Here is a 19,106-nt window from a genome sequence, read left to right as displayed (position 1 = left end):
GCTACGTGGCCATCTGCCACCCCCTGCACTACGAGGTCGTCATGGACCGAGGGGCCTGTGTAAAGATGGTGGTCTCCTCATGGCTCAGTGGGGGGCTGCTTGGGGTTTTGTTCTCCACTGGTGTATCCTTCCTGCCTTTCTGTGAGTCCCATGAGGTCCAACAGTTTTTCTGTGACATCCACTCCTTATTGAAGATCTCTTGTTCTGAGGAACATATGGCCGAAGACATAAGCATTGCCATATGGGCCTCCTCCGGTTTCTTCTCCTTTGGATTCGTAGTCATTTCTTACATTCATATCTTCCTGGCTGTGCTGAGGATGCCGTCATCAGATGGGCGGTCAAAAGCCTTCTCCACCTGCCTGCCGCACCTGGTCGTTTTCACTCTTTTTATCACTACCGGCGCCTTTGCCTACCTAACACCCCCCTCAGCCTCCCCTTCGATGTTGGACCTTTTGGTTTCAGCGTTCTACACAGTGGTGCCCCCCTCCCTGAACCCCCTCATCTACAGCCTGAGAAACCGGGATATGAAGACCGCCTTGCAGAGGGTCCTGAGGTTTCATAGACGGTTCATTCTAATGCCGTGAACTTCTAATATGCAAAGAGTTGTCCCTACCCATCCACTTAACACTAACTGCATATAATTTACCAGACACTGCTAATTCCCTTCTCCTCTCAATCAGTGAATCAGAGAGTCAATCATATTTACTGAGCAACTAAGGGGGAAATCATTCTGCTTAGCACTACAAGAAAACCAGAACAACGTTCTAGTCAATCAATCCACCTACCAATGGTATTTATTCAGCACCTATTGAGAAGCAATGTACTAATGGGTTTGGAACGTATTGCACTGTACTGAACAGCTGTCCAGAAAATTGATATCCAGCCTCTCCAAAAGAGACAGGAATCATTTATTGGTGGAGAAAACATTTGAGAGTGGATAGAATGCTGGGTGATGGAATCTAGTGTGTAAAGATTCAAACCCAGGTTCTTTCTGAGTCCCAGGCCCGTGCTCTTTATACTAGGCCATGCTGTTTCTCTTAGGTATTAGTAGTAATACTAGTAGTAGTAGTAATAGTAGTAGCAAAAGTAGTAGCAGTCATCACTGTAATGGCAGTAATAGTAGTAATAGCACCAGTAGTAGTAATGGTGGTAGTAGTACAATGGTAATAGTAGTACTACTACTAGTAGTAGTAGCAGTAATAGCAATAGTAGTAAAGTAATAGTTGTAGTTATAGTAGTAATAGTTACAGCAGGAGTAGGAGTCGTTTAGTAATAACAGTAGCAGTAGTAATAACAATAGTAGTATAGTAATAGTAGTAATAAAGATATTTATTGAGTTCCCTTTGAATGTAAAACACTATGGTCAGAAAAGTACAACAGAAGGATGAGACAAAGTCTCTGCCTACAAGAAGCTCTAACAGAAGATAGATACTGAGAATGGAATCAGAATATATAATAGTCTACACATTCATGACTCAAATCAATGATATCAATCCAATTGATTGATTCATTAAATTCTGCACTCCTTGATGATAGGACAGTACATTTTGTATTCTCTTGTTACTCTTTTGGCACAAAGTACTCAATAGGCACACAGTAGATGCTCAGTAAATGCCACTGGATAAAATATTTGACTATACACATATCCACAAGTGCTAAGACAGAGAGTGAAAAAATATCTAGAATACTAGAATAATCAATATTTGTCAAAATTGAAATCAATCTTCCTTATTCCTTACTGATATTATTGGTCGCATGTCAGTCAGTCAATCGTATTTACTGGGCACTTACTACGTGTAAAGCACTATGCTAAGCACTTGGGAGAGTACAATGTAACAATACAACAGACACATTCCCTGCCCACAAAGAGCTCCCAGTCCAGAGGGAGAGACCAACATTAATATAAATAAATAAATACATTACAGATATGTTCAGAATTGCTGTGGGGCTGGGAAGGGGAGTGAATAAAGGGAGCAAGTCAGAGTTAGGTACTAAGGCTTAGTCAGGGAAGGCTTCTTGAAGGACATGTACCTTCATTAAGACATTGAAAGTGTGGAGAGTAATTGTCTGATACAAGGAGGGAAGGCATTCCAGGACAGAGGGAGGACGTGGGCAAGAATACAGCAGTGAGATAGATGAGTTTGAGGATTCAGTGAGAAGGTTGGCATTAGAGGAGCGAAGTGTGTCAGCTGGGTTATAGTATGAGAGCAGCGAGGTGAAGTAGGAAGGGGAGAGGTGATTGAGTGTTCTAAAGCCAATGATGCGTAATCTCTGTCTCATGCAAATGTGGATAGGGAACTTTGGAGGTTCTTGAGGGGAGGGGAAACATGGCCTGAACAGTTTTTTTTTGAAACTGTTGTCAGTAGGAAGCTGCTTCCCCAGAGAGGCAGAGTGGCCCATTGAATAAAGAACGGCCCTGGAAGTCAGAACGACCTGAATTCTAAATCCAGCTCCACCACTTGCCTGTTGTGTGACCTTGGGCGAGTGACTTAAATTATTTGGGCTTCAGTTTCCTCAACAACAAAATGGGGATTCAGTAACTGTTCTCCCTCCTACTTACAGACTGTGAGTGTCATGTGGGACAAGGATTGTATCCGGCCTGATCGATTTGTAAATACCCCAGTGTTGAAGGCAGTGGACACTCATTAAATGTCATTACTACTACTAGAATGTAAGCTTACTGTAGGCAGGGAAGAAGTCTGTGAATTCTGTTGTACTGTACTTCCCCAAGCACTTAGTAAAGCGTATTGTACCGAATGGGCACTTAATTAATGCAATTATTAATTTGGCCAGGGAATGTGTCTATTATTATATTGTGCTCTCCCAAGTGCTTAGTACAGTGCTTTGTACACAGTAAGTGATCAATAAATACAATTGAATGAATGAATGAATGAATGAATGAATTCTGCAGCAACTGTTACTACTGTTGCTGCAATTATAACCACTATTTGGCCCCACATTTATGTCACTGTACACATGCACAGGCAAACCTCATAATCAAATATCTCGGGTGTGTTTTACGTGCACAGTTGGGACTACAATGAAAATAGCAGAGAAGACCATGCCTCTAAGCTGCTTTGTTAAGTGGTGGCACCTTCCCCAGTGGACCTCTAATCAAAAATTTATCTCAGGCTTGTTTCTGTTTAAGAAGCCTCTCTCTCCACAGCCCTCAGCCTCTCTCTAAATCCCTCAGTAAATACCAGTATTTTTAAATCTCCATGGAGACAAAATCACAGACTCCTTGAAGATGCTCAATGGCATCCTCAGCTCAGCCCTTCCTAACTAAACCTCCATAGGTCTCTGTCCCCCAGGCCGGGAAGGAGCAATAAATTCTCTTTCCCAGAGGCCCTTGCCTCACTTCTCTGGAACCATACATTATAAGGGACTAATGGATCTGTCTTCAGGCTCACTGGCCCCTTTTTCCTGTTACTCAGATCCCCTTGAACACCAGGCCGGCTGAGTCTGAGGTCTACGTGGAGACTGACCCCTCCCCGCGGTGAGCATCCTTGAGCTGTAGAGCAAAGTAGGCCAACCCAGATTAGCACAGCCCAGACGACACTGACACTGCATGTCTCCTGGTGAGTTCAGAACCTGAATCAACGAATAGCCCTTGTCACCGTCCCCTTGCCCCTCACATCCACACAGAGACCCTGCTCAGCCCCACTCTTAAACTCAGAACAGAGAGTTCCTGTTCAAACAAAGGGGACGGTTTGAGTATCCACCATTCAAGCAAACATCCACTGCCGCAAGGTGCTGTTGGGTGATTTGTTGGGGGCTGTGAATCCCCTCCAGGCACTTCAGAAAGACTACGCCTCTTCAGATTTCTCTAACTGTTTCTGGAAGAACCCCACTTACCCCTTTCCAGAATGAATATCAATTCCCAAATCGGATCCCAGGGAGTGTGCTTATCTTGCCCTACTTTTTCCAGTGTTCCATCTTTTATGTCAGGAAGCAGCGTAGCCAAGGGAAAGAGCATGAGCCTGGGAGTCAGAGAACCTGGTTTCTAATCTCATCTCCACCACTTTTCTGATGAGTGACCTTGGGTAAGTCACCTAATTTCTCAGTACCTTGGTTTCCTCATCTGCAGTATGGGGATCGAATCCTCCTCTGTCTGACTTAGACTGTGAGCCTCGAGTGGGACAGAGACTGTATCCAACCTGATTAACTTGTATCTGCCCCAGTGTTTACTGAAGTGCCTAGCACATAGTAAAGGCATAACAAATACAGCTCTTTCTGTGTGCAGCTCTTTCCGGTGGAAAGAATCGGGAGCTGGAGATGGAGAACATGAAGTCAACATGTTGGAATCGACTGTCATAAATCATCTTTCCCAGACTTCTAACTCCTGGCTAAAGTCTAGAGAGTGGTGGCTGCCTTCGATGGGAGAGGAAAAGCACTGTCAGTTTCATCCTGGAAGTTCTAGACTGGATGCTTCCTCTCTGGACTGTAAGTTCCTTATAAGCAGGGAATGTGTCTACCAACTCTTATATTGTACTCTGCCAAACGCCTAGCACAGTTTTCTGCACATAGTAAGCAATAAATACCAACAATAATGATGAGTATTTTTTCATACCTCAGAGAAGCAGCATGGCTTAGTGGAAAAAGCATGGGCTTGGGAGTCAGAGGTCATGAGTTCTTATTCCAACTCCGCCATTTGTCAGCTGTGTGACTTTGGGCAAGTTATTTAACTTCTCTGTGCCTCAGTTACCTCATCTGTAAAATGGAGATTCAGACTGTGAGCCCCATGTGGAAAACTTGATTACCCTGTATCTCCCCTAGTGCTTAGAACAGTGCTTGGCACATAGAAAGCACTTAACAAATACCATTATTATTACAGGAGGCCTTTCCAGACGGAGCCCCTTTTTTTCTCTCCTGCTCCCCACCCCCCCGCCCTACCTCTTTCCCCTCCCCACAGCACCTGCATATATGTTTGTACAAATTTACTACTCTATTTATTTTACTTGTACATATTTACCGTACTATTTATTTTGTTAATGATGTGCACCTAGCTTTAATTCTATTTAGAGAAGCAGCGTGGCTCAATGGAAAGAGCCCGGGCTTTGGAGTCGGAGGTCACAAGTTCAAATCCCTACTCTGCCAATCATCAGCTGTGTGACCTTGGGCAAGTCACTTCACTTCTCTGGGCCTCAGTTACCTCATCTGTAAAATGGGGATTAAGACTGTGAGCCCCGTGTGGTACAACCTGATCACCTTGTAACCTCCCCAGCGTTTAGAACAGTGCTTTGCACATAGTAAGCGCTTAATAAATGCCATTATTATTATTATTATTATTATTATTATTTATTCTGATGACTTGACACCTGTCCACATGTTTTGTTTTGTTGTCTGTCTTCCCCTTCTAGATTGTGAGCCTGTTATTGGGTAGGGACCGTCTCTATATGTTGCCAACTTGTACTTCCCAAGCGCTTAGTACAGTGCTCTACACATTGTAAGAGCTCAGTAAATACGATTGAATTAATTAATTAAGTAATTATTACTATTACCTTTCACTTTTCATGGTAGAAATAAATCAGTCAATGTTATTCACTGAGCACCTAATACATATAGAAACCAGTCCTAAGTGTACAGGAGAGTATGCTAGAACAGAGTTGGTAATAATAACAATGATTATGGCATTTGTTAGGTGCTTACTATGTGCCAAGCACTGTTTTAAGCACTGGGGTAGATATAAGATAATCAGGTTGTCTCACGTGGAGCTCACGATCTTAATCCCCACTTACAGATGAGATCACTGAGGCCCAGAGAAGTTAAGTCGCTTGCCCAAGGTCACACAGCAGACAAGTGGTGGAACCGGGTAGATAAGTTCCTTTCCCACATCGTTTACTTTCAAGAGGGGGAGAGAGCGATACTAAAATAAATAAATAATTCATGCATATACCTCCTCACTCCCCACTCTTCAAAACTCTTCAATACGTTCTCATTCTTCTCCACAATCAAAAAGAGACACTATTTGTATCTCTCTCCCTCTTACCTATCCACACTTTTCTCCCACTAAAAGCCCCAGCTTGAATTCTTTCAGCTGACAAGGCCTAGTTTCTTAATAATAATAATAATAATAATAATAATAATAATAATAATAATAATAATAATAATAATGGCATTTGTTAAGCACTTACTAAGTTCCAAGCACTTTTCTAAATTTTGGGGGAGAAAGAAGATAATCGGCTTGGACACAGTCCCCATTCTACATAGGGCTCACAGTCTTAAACCTCATTTTTCAGATGAAGACATTGAGGCACAGAGATGTGAAGTAACTTGCCCAAGGTCACACAGCAGACACGTAGTGGTCCTTCTGACTCCCAGGCCCGTGCTCTATCCATTAGGCCACCCTGTTTCTTCTTTCTTACTTTTGTCCCCAAGTTCAAGCACTTCCATCAGAAATCTTCCTACTTCAAAGCTGCCAGACCTCAGCTCTTCCATCTCCAAAAGCCCTTTGGAAAAACCACCTCCTCCAGGAAAGCTTTTTTTTAAGTGGCACTTGGTAAACACTTACTATGTCCCAGTGAGTGTACTAAGTCCTGGGGTAGATGACACAAGATAATGGGGTTGGACAGAGTTTATGTCCCACATGGAGCTCACAGTCTAAATTGGAAGGACAGCAGAAAAGTGGTGAAGCCAGGATTCATTCAATTATTCAATCATTCCTTCATTCACTCCTTCAATCATATTTCCTGAGAGCTTACTGTGTGCAGAGCTCTGTACAAAGTGCTTGGGAGAGTACACTACAACACTAAACAGACACATTTCCTTCCTACAGCGAGCTTACAGTCTACAGCAGGGGAGACAGACATCAATAAAAATAAATGAATGATAGATATGTATGTAAGTACTGTGTGGTTGGGCGTGGGGAAGAACAAAGGGAGCAAGTCAGGGTGATGCAGGAGAGAATGGGTGAAAGTGATAGGGGGTGCTTATTTTGGGAAGGGCTCTTGGAGGAGATGTGCCTTCAATAAGGCTTTGAAGAGGAAGAGAGTCTGTCAGATTTGAGGAGGGGTGAAGTTCCAAGCCAGAGGCAGGACGTGGGCTGATGGTCGCCGGTGAGACAAGTGAGACCCAAGCACAGTGAGAAGGTTAGCACTAGAGGAGCAAACTGTGCAGCCTAAGTTGTAGTAGGAGAGTAGCGAGGTGAGATAGGAGGGGGCAAGAAGACAGAGTGCTTTAAAGCCATTAGTGAGGTGTTTTTGTTTGATTTCGAGTTGGATGGACAAGCACTGGAGTTTCTTGAGGAGTGGTGTGGCATGCCCTAAAGGTTTTTGTAGAAAAATAATCCGGGCAGCAGAATGAAATATGGACTGGAGTGGAAAATGGCAGTAGATTGGGAGGATAGTATGGATACTGATGAAGTAATACAGGCAGGATAGGATGAGTGATTGCATTAACATGGTAGCAGTTTGGTTGGAGAGGAAAGGGTGGATTTTAGCAATGTTATGAAGGTGGGACCAACAGGATTTAGTGATGGATTGAATATGTGGGTTGAATGAAAAAGAGAAGTCAAGGATAATGCCAAGGCTATGGGCTTGTGATACGGGAATAATTCATTCATTCATTCATTCATTCATTCACTCATTCATTCAATCGTATTCATTGTGCTCTTACCGTGTGCACAGCACTGTACTAAGCACTTGGAAAGTGCAGTTCAGCAACATATACAGTCCCTACCAAACAACGTGATGGTGGTGCCATCTACACTGATGCAAAAGTCAGGGGGAAGATAGGGCTTGGGTGGGAACACGAGGAGTTTTGTTTTGGACATGTTAAGCTTGAGGTGGTGGGAAGACATTCAAGTAGAGATGTCTTGAAGGCAAGAGGAAATGCGAGACTGAAGAGAGAGAGAGACCAGAGCTAGAGATATAGATTTCGGTATCATCTGCATAGAGGTGGTAATTGAAGCCATAGGAACAAATGAGTCCTCCAAGGGAGTAAATGGAGAATAGATGGTGATTAGAACCCAGGTCCTCTGAACCCCAGGCCTGAGCTCTTTCCACTAGGCCACGCTGCTTTTCTTGACCCAAATCCTTTCTTAAGCACCTAGAGCGCCCTCCCTCCTCAAATCTGTCAATTACACTCCCCCACTTCAAAGCCCTACTGAAGGCTCATCTCCTCCTAGAGCCCTTCCCAGACTAAGCTCCCCTTTTCCTCAGCTCCACCTCCCCTCCGAGTCGCCCCGACTTCTTTCCTTTGCTCCCCGCTCCCCACCCCACAGCACTTGTGTGTACATGTACATATCTATAATTCTATTTATTTATATTGATGCCTGTTTACTTGTTTTAATGTCTGTCTTCTCCTTCTAGACTGCAAGTCCGGTGTAGTCAGGGATTGTCACTATCCAGAGAAGCAGCGTGTTTCAGTGGAATGAGCCAGGGTTTCGGAGTCAGAGGTTATAGGTTCGAATCTCGGCTCCGCCGCATGTCTGCTGTGTGACCTTGGGCAACTCACTTCACTTCTCTAAGCCTCGGTTACCTCATCTGTAAAATGGAGATTGACTGTGAACCCCACGTGGGACAACTTGATCACCTTGTATCCCTCCCAGTACTTAGAACAGTGCTCTGCATATAGTAAGTACTTAAAAATGCTATTAATATTATTATTATTATTATTATATTATTGCTGAATTGACTTTCCAAACCCTTAGTACAGTGCTCTGCATATACTAAGGGCTCAATAAATATGATCGAATGAATGAATGTGAAGTTGAGGAATAGCATGTTTTCAAATTAGGCATACAGCTGGAATTTTAAATGAACTCCAATCATCCACGTTCTCATTTCCTGTCCACATTGTTCCCAGAAAATCCAAGTAGAAAATGGGCAAAGTCTCCATGGTGACAGAATTCTTCCTGCTGGGGTTCTCGGAGGTCTGGGAGCTGAAGCTGGTCCACGCCATGCTGTTTCTCCTGGTCTACCTGGTGGTCCTGACGGGCAATCTCCTTATGTACCATCACCGCCCTTGATTAGTGCCTCCACACTCCCATGTACGTTTTCCTCAGGCACCTGTCCCTTTTAGATCTCTGCTACATCACTGCCACCATCCCCAAGTCCATCCTCAATTCCTTGACCAACAGCAGATCCATCTCCTTCCTGGGGTGTACTACACAGGTCTTTTTATTGCTTCTTTTTGGTGGTTCAGAGGTTTTCATCCTTACAGCGATATCCCATGACAGCTACACAGCCATTTGCTGCCCCTTGCGCTATGATATCATCATGAACCAAGAGGTTTGTGAGAAGATGGCTGCCGCCTCCTGGATCAGCGGGGGTCTCTACTCCCTGATGAACATGACCACCACCTTTTCTTCCCACTTTTGTGCTCCTCGCATCATCCACCAGTTCTTCTGTGAAATCCCCCAGTTGCTCAAACTCATGTGCCCTGGAGAGGCCCGAGCAGAGGTCTGTGTTCTTGTCCTCAGGGTTATTTTGTGTTTGGGCTGCTTTGTATCTATCCTCGGGTCTTATGCCCACATCTTCTTGGCGCTGTTGAAGATGCAGGCCACTGAGGGCCGGACCAAAGCCTTCTCCATCTGTCTGCCTCACCTCGCTGTGGTCTCTCTGTTTCTTTTCACGAGTTCATTTGCCGATCTGAAGCCACCCTCATCCTCCGCATCGACTCTGGACCTGCTGGTGTCAGTATTCTACACAGTGCTGCCCCGCACCCTGAACCCCCTCGTCTACAGCCTGAGGAACTGGGACATGAAGGCTGCCCTGGGGATGATCTTCTCTGTCCACTTCATGTTTGGGGTGAACTGATTTTCTCTCTTTGCTGTGGATGTGTACAGAGAGCTCTCCTTCAGGGAGGGTTTGGCCAAAATGCTCCTCAATACAGAGCTTTCTCTTTCATTCCTCTCCTCACTGTCCTCCCCTCCATTCTTTCCCTCTCTGTCATTCCTATCCCTCTAGACAGTCAGCGTTTAATAAACTCCAGTGACTAAGTGATTGATTGATTGATAAGTTTACTGCTAAGGGGAGTACAGTGCAGCAGAATTACTAGACAGATTCCCTGCCCACAGGAAGCTGACAGTTGAGAGAGTAAAACTCGTTATGGGCAGGGAACATACCTGTTAATTCTGTACTGTATTGTACTCTTCCAAGCACTTAGGACAGTGCTCTCCACATAGCAAGCACTCAGTAAATACCATTTTAAAAAAGATAGTCTGAGAGAAGACTCTTCTTGGACATTTGGCATGGAGGTCAGGCTAAGCAGAAATCCTGAAAACGATACTAGTAGTAATAATATTTATTAAGCACTTACTGTGTTCAGGGCACTGTACTAAGCACTGGGAGAGAATAAACACATGGGAATTAGACATGGTTTCTTCCCCAGGGGATGTTCACAATGTAAGATCGCTCATTGCAGGGGAAACCATAGCCATGGAAGTTACAAAATGATCATTTGAGTTTTTTATTTTGTTTTGTTTTATTTTTATGGTAGTTGTTGACACTATGTGTCAAGCCGTGGATTTTGCACTGTATTAGACACAAGTTCATTAATGACAGAGCATTGACGTTGGTTGCGGTATTAATGGCAACAATTGGAATAGTGCCCGGCACTTAGAACAATACCCAGAGCTTAGACGAGTGCCTGGCACATAGGAAGCGCTTAACAACTACCATAAAAAATTAAAAAATGAACATTGGAACAATGTTCTAGTCCCTTTGGCTATCAATGTGACCTAATAATGATGGTATTTGTTAACTGCTTATTATGCATCAAGCACTGCCTAGAGCACACCATTCCCGGGAGGGGGTTGGGGGGGAAACCTTATCGAGCACTTCAGCTACTCCGACCACATCTCCGAGTTCCATTCTGATTTCCACCAAGACGAGGGTGGACTGAATATTCCGGGGTCCTCAGTAAATGGTGAGGGTAACATATGGCCTCCTATCTCCTCCGATTGATCTAACATGAAGGGAGGGGCCTTTGCCACTTCCCTACGGATGGTCTCTTCATTCACTCAGGTCCCGGTGCAGCGGTGCAGAAGTCACCACTAGGGGCTGAGTGAACGGGACTCCTTTTTTTGAGCCCTTTGACACTTTCGGGTGCTTGAGCTGTGGGTTTGCATTCGCCTGTCATATACCTCTGATCTTTAGATATTCTTTTCCACAGGGCGAACAGCACGGTGTTTGGCTTCTTATCTATCTTTTCTCGTTTGGTCCCGGCCGCTATTAAATCTCTCCAAATTTGTGGTTGGAATGCGTTCTGTATTGCACCTTCTGGAGTGATGAGGTTTGTCGGGGCCACCCCTCGAATCCTGCTAGGCTTTGCAATCAGTCCCTCCAAATTCCACAAAGCCAGTATAAGATCTACGACAAGCCTGTCTATCTTTTCCTCAACCAGGGGCAGCAACACTCCCTGTATGTGTGCATGGGTCGTGGGGGTTGGGGGGCGGGGTCACCGACCAGAGGATCTTGTTGTGCATCCAAGAATTCAAGAGTGCTGCATCGGGGCTTTAATCCCCCCGGCATACATTTGCTGTCTTGTTCCCAACCTTCTCAATAATGTGCATGCTCCTTCTATATCCACCTAATCCTCTGGTTCAGCGGGTGGCTCTTCCGGTGTGGCCCAGGTATCTTGAACTGGGGCCTCTGCCCAATCTATCAGGGAGTGGTTACCCGTGTTGGCCTGACCCACCTTCAACTGCTGCCTGATTTGAGGAGTAGCCACAAATCAAGTTAGTTTAGTTAATTCCTGTGATTTTAACATAATCCCGTCACCCCCCTGGTCCCAGCATCGGACCATCCAGGACAGCAGCGTTTCTCGAGGCTGCTGCCGGTATTGCTTTTGGACCTCCATCAATTCTTCCGGGGTATAATCCAGTACAGTGATGTAGTCTCTAGGTTCAGGGTTCCCTATGCCTTCAGGGCTAAGGATACTTTTACTTTCCTGAGCGATGAAGGGTCATACCCTTCCCTCGATGTCTTCTTCTATGATGTTTATCTTTTCGTCATCACCCCATTCTTCATTTGGGTGCCAGGCGTCCGGGTCCCAGTTGGTGCTCATTATGTTCATTCATTCAATAGCATTTATTGAGGGCGTACTGTGTGCAGAGCACTGAACTAAGCGCTTGGGAAGTACAAGTTGGCAACATGTAGAGACGGCCCCTACCCAACAACAGGCTCACAGTCTAGAAGGGGGAGACAGACAAGAAAACAAAACTTGTGAACATGTGTCAAGTCTTCAGAACACATAGAATTAAAGCCAGATGCACATAATTAACAAACTAAACAGAATAGTAAATATGTACAAGTAAATAGAGTAATAAATCTTTAAAAACATATATACAGAGGCTGTGGGGAGGGGAAGGAGGTAGGGCGGGGGGATGGGGATGAGGAAAGGAAAAAGGGGGCTCAGTCTAGGAAGGCCTCTTGGAGGAGGTGAGCTCTCAGTAGGGCTTTGAAGGGAGGAACAGAGCTAGCTCGGCGGATGTGTGGAGGGAGGGCATTCCAGGTCAGGGGGAGGACGTGGGCCGGGGGTCGACGGCTGGACAGGCGAGAAGGAGGTATAGTGAGGAAGTTAGCGGCAGAGGAGTGGAGGGTGCGGTCTGGGCTGTAGATGGAGAGAAGGGAGGTGAGGTAGGAGGGGGCGAGGTGATGGAGAGCCTTGAAGCCGAGAGTGAGGAGTTTTTGCTTGATACGTAGGTGGACGGGCAGCCACTGGAGAATTATGAGGAGGGGAGTAACATCGCCAGAGCAGAGTACCATGCCCAGAGCGTTTCTGCACAAAAATAATCCGGGCAGCAGCGTGTAGTATAGACTGAAGTAGGGAGAGACAGGAGGTTGGGAGATCAGAGAAGAGGCTGATGCAGTAATCCAGTTGGGATAAGATGAAAGATTGAACCAGCAAGGTAGTGGTTTGGATGGAGAGGGAAGGGTGGATCTTGGCGATGTTGTGGAGGTGAGACCGGCAGGTTTTGGTGACGGATTGGATGTGAGGGGTGAACGAGAGAGAGGAGACGAGGCTGACACCAAGGTTGCGGGCTTGTGAGACAGGAAGGATGGTAGTGCCATCTACAGTAACGGGAAAGTCAGGGAGAGAGCCCGTACCCTGAAGCGGCCCATAGGTCGCCTCTGCAGCTTTGCTAGTCTGCATCCCAAGATGACCCCCTTCTCGACTGCTTCTTCGGCGGTCTTATTTGCGGTTTGTAGGATTCCCGCATTAAGCTCTTTCGACTCCTGGTTCTAGCGAGCCACCTTTTTGGCTTCGCGGGACTTACTTTCACTTTCCAGCTTCATATTCATTTCATGATGGCATGCCGCCAGCAGCAGCTACCCTAGGTTCGCAAGGGCTCTCCTCTCTGATTTCGACATTTTATGGATGTTCAGGGATCGTAGAATGTCCTCTATGCCCTTTGGGGTCTCTACTAGACTTCATTGAGAAGCAGCGTGGTTCAGTGGAAAGAGCACGGGCTTTGGAGTCACAGATCAGGGGTTCAAATCCCGGCTCCGCCAATTGTTAGCTGTGTGACTTTAGGCAAGTCACTTAACTTCTCTGTGCCTCAGTTCCCTCATCTGTAAAATGGGGATTAAGACTGTGAGCCCCCCGCGGGACAACCTGATCACCTTGTACCCTCCCCAGAGCTTAGAACAGAGCTTTGCACATAGTAAGTGCTTAATAAATGTCTTATTATTATTATTATTATTATTATTATCATTATTATTAGAGCACACTATTCCCTATGGGCAGCCATATCAAGCATTTCAGCTATTCCTGACCACATCCCCGTGTTCCACTCTGATTTCGATATCTTATGGATGTCCAGAGTTCGTAGAGCATCCTCTGTGGCCTCTGGGGCCTCCAATAGAGCACGCCACTCCAGGGGTGCGGGGGGGAGGGGGGAAGCCACATCAAGCACATCAGCTACACTCGTCCACACCCCTGAGTTCCACCCCGGGGTCTGAGATCCCGGGCATCCCGCCTCCTTTTTATCCATGTCTGGGTTTTGGGGCGTCTCCCCCCAATTCTGCCGACTACGTAACTTGTGGGGAGATGCCCCCAGGTCAGCTGGGGTCGCCGACCAGAGGGCGGTTGCGGGTTCTTTAGATTGGGCGACAATGAGCCAAAGACCAGACATCGAGCCAGAACGATCAGTTCTGCCTTTTTATTGGGTGTACTCACATAGCTGTAGCGCAGCAAGCAAGTGAAGGAGGGGGTCCGAGGCCTAATCAGCAGGGCAGGCTCTGCAGGGCTCGGTCTAAACCCCTAAACTAAAAATAGCAGCAATGCATCTTATATAAACCCCCTCATACCGATTAGCCCTCCCCGTATTCCCAGGATGTCTATCGGATTGGGACAGTTCCCGTTCCACAGCCTTGTACTGTAACAGTTCCGTGTCCTTGCTGTGGGTTGCTCAGGAGGAGGGAGGGGGTGAATTCACAGATAGGGCACTCTTCCCACAGTGGGAAAGGTTGTAATCCCTGCCCTCATGAGCTCTCCAGCCTACTGGGCCAAGTTTACACAGTTTAATTTTCTATCAATCGATTAATCATGAATCCTGTTTTTTGACTGCTTATTGTGTGCACTAAGCACTTGGGGATTACAAATAATGGTAGTAGTAGTAGTTAAGCTCTTACTATGTGTGGGAAGAGTGCCCTATTTGTGAATTCACCCCCTCCTTCCGCCTGAACAACCCACAGCAAGGACACGGAACTGCTATACTACAAGGTTGCAGAATGGGAACTGTCCCAATCAGATAGACATCATGGGAATACGGGAGGGCTAACCAGTATGAGGGGGCTTCGTATATGAGGCATTGCCCCCCACCCCGCGGAATGCGGTGCACTAGTGGAGACCCCAAAGGGCATAGAGGACACTCTACGATCCATGGGCATCCATAAGATATCGAAATCAGAGAGGAGAGCCGTTGCGAACCTAGGGTGGCTGATGCTGGCCAACATGTAACGAATATGTGGCTGGAAAGCGAAAGTAAGGCCCGTGAAGCCAAAAAGGTGGCTCGCGAGAATCAGGAGTTGAAGGAGCTTTATGCGGTACTCCTACAAACGGCAAATAAGACTGCCGAAGAAGCCTTGAGGTGCAGACTAGCAAAGCTGAAGGGGCGACCGATGGGCCGCCGCAGGGTACGGGCACTTATGACTGGGACCCGAACGCCTGGCACCGAAATGAAAAATAGGATGATGAGGAAATGATAAACATCATAGAAGAAGTCATTGAGGGAAGAGTATGACCCCTCATCACTCAGGAAACTAAAACCATCCTGAGCCCTAAAAGGATAAGGAACCACGAACCCAGAAAGCACATCACTGTAAGGGATTATACCCCGGCAGAATTGATAGAGGTCCATAAGCAATGTCAGCAGCAGCCTCGAGAAACGCTGCTGTCCTGGGTGGTCCGATGCCGGAACCAGGGGGGTGACGGGATTATGTTAAAATCACAGGAATTAGCTAATCTAACTGGAGTTTCAGCTCTCTCCCAAGTCAGGCAGCAGTTGAAGGTGGGTCAGGTCAACACGGATAACCACTCCCTGAAGGATTGGGCAGTGACCCCAGTACAAGACACCTAGGTCACCCCGGACGAGCTACCTGCTGAACCAGAAGATTGGGTGCATATAGAAGGGACATGAGCGTTATTGAGAAGGTTGGGAATGAGATAGCAAATATATGCCGGAGGGAGGTTATAGCCCCAGTGCAGCACCCTTGAATTCTTGGATGCGAAGTAAGATCCTCCGGTCAGTGACCACCCTCCACACACACATATAGGGAGTGTTGTTGCCCCTGGTTGAGGAAAAGATGGGCAAACCTGTCCTAGATCTTATAACGGCCTTGTGGAATCTGGAGGGGCTGATTGCACAGCATAGCAGGATTTAAGGGGTGGCCCCGAAGAAACCCCATCGCTCTGGAAGGAACAATACAGAAGGTATTCCAACCACAAATTTGGAGAGATTTAATAGCGGCCGGGACCAAACGAGAAAAGATAGATAAGCAGCCAAACACCGTGCCCTTCATCCTGTGGAAAGAAAATACCTAAAGATCAGAGGTATACCACAGGGGAATGCAAACCCGGAGCTGAAGCACCCAAAAGTGTCAACGGGCGCAGAAAAGGAGTTCCGTTCACTCAGCCCCGAGTGGTGCTTTCTGCACTTCTGTACCCGGACCTGAGCGAATGGAGAGACCAGGTGTAGGGAAATGGCCAAGGCCCCACCTTTCAGGTCAGGTCAATCGGAGGGAATAGGAGGCCGTATGTTACCCTGACCATTTACTGGGGTCCCCGGAATATTCAGTCCACCCTCGCCCTGGTGGACACTGGTGAAGAAGTCACCCTTATACATGGGGATGCCAGAAAATTCATGGGCTCCCGTATGTGGATAGAAGGGTTTGTGTTTGGGGGGCACAGCACCTCCGCCGTGAGAACCACCCTCTGATTGGGTGTAGGCCGGATGGCCCCCACCACCTATCAGGTACTCATCACGGCAGTACCTGAGTGGTGACATTTGAGGTCCTTCACATGTCTGCTGTGTGACCTTGGACAAGTCACTTAACTTCCCTGAGCCTCTGTTACCTCATCTGTAAAATGGGGATTAAGACTGTGAGCTGCACGTGGGACAACCTGATCATCTTGTATCCCCCCAGAGCTTAGAACAGTGCTTCGGAAATAGTAAGCACTTAACAAATGCCATTATTGTTATTATTTGAGGACCCAGGACCCCCTCCCTCGGTATCAATTTGCGAGAAGTGGCCTGTGGAGAAGGGGGCGGGGGAGCCACCAGCTGGCACATGGTACACTGATGGGTCAGCCAAAGGGAACTCGAGTACATCGGCAGCGGTTGCAGTCCACCGCCCCCCATCCCTCAATGGATACCATCCGCTGGGAAGAAGGGATCCGACAGTCCAGCCAATGGACTGAATTTAAGGTGGAACGGATACTCCTATCCATGCACCTGATATAGATGCCTTGGCAACAAACTCGTGGGCCGTATACAACAGGCTAACCCCATGGTTGGGGGGTTGGGAAGCAAAGGGGTGGATGGTAGCATGGGGCGAGGTATGGGAAATGAGATGCGGCGTGACATCGCCCGAATATTAAGATCCCGAGAGGCCTCCCTCCCCGTGTACCATGTGCCAGTTTACCAGGGAACTCGCGGGAATAAGGAGGCAGACGCGTTCGCACAAGGCCGGGAGGCAAGGCCCACCAACGCCATCCTGGGGGTACATGAGGCAATAACTCATAGTGGGGTGCATGGCACCTACCGAGCCTTCGGGGGACCGGGATGGGAAAGAAACCGCAGGGAGGTACGCTAATTCTTGCGAGATTGTAAACATTACACGCAAAAGAATTCGCGGACCTATATCCAACTTAGGGCCCCTGCCCCTAAGCCAGGGAAAGAGATATGCGCTAACCGCATTGGATACTCATACGGGAGTGGGGTTCCCCTACACGGTGGCAGCAGCCATGCGGGGTGCTACTAGACAAGGGCTTCAGGTAATGGAGGTTGGATACGGCTTGCCGGCCTGCATAGATTCGGATCAGGCGACCCAAGTTTTGGGGCACGAGGTCGAGGAGTGGGCCATGCAACATGACATTCTGTGGCCCTTACCCAGCTGGAAGGTGACATCAGCACTCCCGCACCATTGACGGCGGAACTGAGATCTACTGGGATGCCTCCCCTAAAGCACAATGGTTGCCTGCCACTGTAATCGCAGCCAGAGGATACAATGGGACGTGGGAGACTGACAGTACTCAGCATCATTATGCAGGTGCCCTGCCACATGCTGGATACTTCTCATGATTTGAGTGTGAACGTCACGATGTCAAAGACAAGTGTCACAAATGTCACCGCGATGGGCCCTGTATCGTGGCAGATAACCGATATCATGGGCACGAAAGCGGCATGGCTGCGCCTCAACCCAATAACCGAGAAAACAGCCGGATATGAGGATCAGGGAGCATTAGCGGCACCCGTCATGCTGTCTGGGAGATGCCGCAACCAGATCACCCCTCCATGTCACAAGTATGGTTATTGGATGAACGCCCCCGCCCCGAGTTGGGAAAACACCACAGACGGTTCCTGGAACTCGGGCATGCCCCTGCTTGTTGTCGAAGTAATACCAGACAATATGGACATTGGATACCCAGGGACCAGGGCCGCATACCTATGGGAAGCCACGCTGGAAGGGCTGTTCACCCAAACTCGATGGACTAACAAGGCAACCTCCTGGTCGCTGGAACCATGGTGGGTAGATACCCATCATCCAAACTGCTCCACTGCCCTGGCCTAGCTCCAGCGACAATTGACCTGGTGGGTAGGGAACCAGTCGCCAACAAGGGCCACCGAACGATGGAAGAAAGACATCACTGCGTTGGTCAGCAGCATGCTGGGCGTATGGTACCAGGAGGACATAAATGACCTATGGGATGCCTGACGCCTAGACCTCCTCCAATATGAAAGCCAGATCCAGCAGCTAATTAACATTGGAATGTTGCAGGATGTCGGCGGGTGGAGAAGAATTGCACTGTCAGCTGGAGTGCTGAAAACATGACTGGGCATCCTCACAGGGGAGCTGGACCGTTGGACCCGAAATGTAGCATGGTCAGATGCCTGCATTCACACTCAGTAAGGACTGCTACCATATCTCACCACCCTAACGGAAGAAGTAAGCCGAACACAGTGGCCCCACTGCCTGGTTCACCAATATCCAGCCTCTGTTGCATAGCCGGCCATTCAGGTTAAACTGAGGGTACGCCGCAAGGTGGGCAACCTTCCCCTGCGAGCCACAACCCTAGTAGGATTAGGGATAGTGCAGAATGGCAAGTGGGTGGTCCCCCTGGGAAAGAGGTGGTAATGGTGGAATGGGTCCAGGAATCAATGGGAGCCTTTCTCTCCTTCTGGATGTACCCAAGTAAAGAGGGAATGGTTCTGCTCACATAAACCCAGGGGGCGTGAGAGCATACAGGACAGTAGGCCGATTTCCATCACCTGGGTGGAGGAGGGACACTGCTGGTATTTGGGTAATGGGAAATTCTGTTGGACGTGTGGAGAACATATGAACATAACCTGATTCATTCATTCGTTCAATCAATCAATCGTATTTATTGAGGGCTTACTGTGTGCAGAACACTGTACTAAGCGATTGGGAAGTACAAGT

The sequence above is a fragment of the Tachyglossus aculeatus genome (genome assembly GCF_015852505.1).
Source record: "Tachyglossus aculeatus isolate mTacAcu1 chromosome 12 unlocalized genomic scaffold, mTacAcu1.pri SUPER_6_unloc_3, whole genome shotgun sequence".
In the NCBI taxonomy this organism is placed as follows: domain Eukaryota; kingdom Metazoa; phylum Chordata; class Mammalia; order Monotremata; family Tachyglossidae; genus Tachyglossus; species Tachyglossus aculeatus.
This window is presented reverse-complemented; position numbering follows the sequence as displayed.